The sequence below is a fragment of the Macrotis lagotis genome, chromosome 1, assembly GCF_037893015.1.
Source record: "Macrotis lagotis isolate mMagLag1 chromosome 1, bilby.v1.9.chrom.fasta, whole genome shotgun sequence".
Classification (NCBI taxonomy): domain Eukaryota; kingdom Metazoa; phylum Chordata; class Mammalia; order Peramelemorphia; family Peramelidae; genus Macrotis; species Macrotis lagotis.
The window spans coordinates 102305294-102308901 of record NC_133658.1 but is presented as its reverse complement, the minus strand read 5'-3'; positions in this window follow the sequence as shown (position 1 = coordinate 102308901).

Here is a 3608-nt window from a genome sequence, read left to right as displayed (position 1 = left end):
TTTGGAATTATGCCCAAAGGATAATAAGACTGTGCATACCCTTTGATCCACCAAATTCACTATGGGGTCTGTATCCTGAAGAGATCATGAAAAGGGGTAAAAATCCCCCATGTTCAAAAATATTCATGGCAATTCTTTTTGTAGTGGCAAAAATTGGAAATTGAGGGAATATCTATCAACTGGGGAATGGCTGAACAAATTGTGGTATATGTATAAGATAGAAAACAATTGTTCTATAAGAAACCCTGAGGGTTAGGATTTCAGAAAAACCTAGAAAGACTTCCATGAATTGATGCTAAGTGAAGTGAGCAGATTCAGAAGAAATTATACATACTAATAACATAATGATGTTCAGCTATGATGGATATACTCATTTCAGAATTACCATAATCAAAGGCAATTTTAAAAGATTTGTGATGGAAATTGCCATCCATATCCAGAGAAGGAACTGTGGAGTTTAAGACAAGATCAAAACTTATCTTCAGTTTTTAAAAGTTTTCTTATTTTTATGTCTTCTTTCCTCTCTAATTTTATCCCTTCCATTTGGATTTGATTATTCTCTCACAAAATAACCAGTGTGAGTCTACATTTAGCATGGTTATAAACAAAGAGCCTATAGTAGATTGCTTTTTATCAGGGAGAGTGGGGAAGGGAATGAAGAGGGGGAGAAAAATGTAGGACTCAAATCTTACAAAAACTGATTGGCAAAAACTAACATTATATGTAGTTGGAAAACTAAATAAATAAAATATTTTTAAAGTCATTCAAAGAATTATAGTTTGATGTATACACAACAGTTTTCATGTGATTCAATATGAAAAAAATCTATTGGATATAACTCAGATGACAGAAGTGCTCATACAAAGAATGACCTCTACTGATTCTGGGAAAGTGTCATCCAGAATATTAAGTTAAAATTTATAAATTTTTTTTCAAAATTCACAAAATGGAATAAATGGGAAAACAATTCAAATAAAGAAATGTCTAAAGAATTTTTGTAAGGGTGTTATTTATATTTTGAAGTTAATAAAGTTTAAAACTTCCCTAATACTTTTGAAATACATGTTTTTGTCAATGTATACTAACAAATATTTTTAGTTTAAACACTTCTTTTGGAAGAAATAGATGACCTGAAAAAAATCATAAATAAATACATGACCTGAAGAGTCATTCAGTATGAGAGGACAGAAATAGATTTTGATTTAATAAACACTATTGAATGGAGTACTCACAACAATAAAATCACATAGCATGATAAGTACATAACATATATTGTAACAGTTTTATTTCAGACTAAGTTATAATAATAATAGTAATAATTATGAGATAATGATAAAGACAATAAACAAATCTATATAAAACCTAGTATATAACAGGCATCATACTAAATGCTTTACAAATATTATCGCAGAAAAAAGACCAACATAAATAGTAAGGTATGACTTTATGACAGTGTCTATCTGAAACCATCCACAAGCATTACATGTAATAGGGATAGGCAAGAGGCATTCCCGACAAGATCAGGGGTGAAACAAAGATGCCTATTATCACCACTACTCTTCAATATTATATTAGAATTGTTAGCCTCAGCAATAAGAGAAGGAAATGAAATTGAAGGAATTACAATTGGAAAGGAAGAGACAAAACTTTCACTCTTTGCAGATGGCATGATGGTATACCTAGAGAATTCCAAAAAATCATATAAAAAGCTACTAAAATAATTAGCATCTTTAGCAAAGTCACAGGACATAAAATGAACATTCATAAATCCTCAACATTTCTATATATGACTAGCAAGATGCAGCAGAAAGAGCTAGAAAGAGAAATCATATTAAATATAACTTCAGACAATATAAAATACCTGGGAATCTACCTGCCAAAGCAGACTCAGAAACTTTTTGAAAACAATTAGAAAACACTTCTCAAGAAAACAAAATCAGATTTAAATAACTGGGCAAATATCAACTGTTCATGTATGGGATGAGCTAATATGATAAAAATGACAATTCTACCAAAATTAAACTACTTGTTCCAAAAAATTACTTTAATGAGTTAGAAAAAATTGTAAGTAAATACATATGGAGAAATAAAAAGTTGAGAAATTCCAGGAATTTAATGAAAAAAAAAGTGCAAAAGAAGGTGCCTTAGCCCTACCAGAACTAAAATTATATTATAAAGCATCAGTCATCAAAACCATCTGGTATTGGTTAAGAAATAGAATGGTGGTGGATCAGTGAAACAGACTAGGTGCAATAGTAGGAAATTTTTATAGTAATATGCTGTTTGATAAACCCAGAGTCAAGCTATTGGGATAAACTATTTCTATGATAAAAATCTATTTGAAAAATTGGAAGTGAGTTTGGCAGAAACTTGGATTCAATCAACATCTCACACCCTATACCAAGATAAGATCAAAATGGATACAGGATATAAACATAAAAAAATATTATAAGCAAACTAGGAGATCAGGAATAGTTTACCTGTCAGATCTATGGAAAGGGAAAGTGTTTATAATCAATGAAGGGATGGACAACATCATTAAAAACAAACTAGAAAATTTAAATTACATTAAATTAAAAGGCTTTTGCACAGACCAAACCACTGTAACCAACATCAAAAGAAATGTAGTAAATTGGGTAACAATTTTTGTAACTAGTATTTCTGCCAAAGGACTCAATTCTAAAATATCCATCAACTGAGTCAAATTTTCAAAAACAACAAGTCATTACTCAATTGACAATTGGTCAAAGGATAGGCAAAGACAATTGACAGATGAGGAAATTAAAGAGATCCATAGTCATATGAAAAATTGCTCTAAATCACTACATATTAGAGATGCAAGTTAAAGCATCTTTGAGGCATCACTTCACATCTCTTAGACTGGCCAGTATGACAAGAAAGGATATAATGATCAATGTTGGAAGGGATGTAGGAAATCTGGGACACTAATGCATTATTGGTGGAGCTGTGAACTCTTCCAACATTTTTGGAGAGCAATTTGGAATTATGCCCAAAGGGCAACAAAAATGTGCATACCATTTGATTAAGAAATACCATTATTGGGTCTATACGCTGAAGAAATTATGAAAAAGGGCAAAAACATCACTTGTACAAAAATATTCATAGCAGCCTTGTTTGTAGTGGAAAAGAATTGGAAATTGAGTGTATATCCATCATCTGGGGAATGGCTTAAGAAACCATTGTATATGTGTGTGATAGAATAATATTGTTCTATTAGAAACCAGGAGGGATGGGAGTTCATGGAAGCCTGGAATGATTTGCATGATGCTGAGCAAGATGAGCAGAACAAGAAGAACCTTGTACACCCTAACAGCAACATGGGGTGATGACCAACCTTAATGAACTTGCTCATTCCATCAGTGTAACAATCAGACACAATGTTGGGGTATCTGCAATGGAGAATACCATCTGTATCAAGAGAGGAGTTTGAATAAAGACCTTTAATTTAGAAAAAAACCCATTATCTTATTTTGTAATTTTGCTCTCTTATACTTTATTTTTCTTCCTTAAGGAAATTATTTCTCTCTCATCACATTCAACTTAGATCAATGCATACAATGGAAACAATGTAAAGATTAACAGATTGC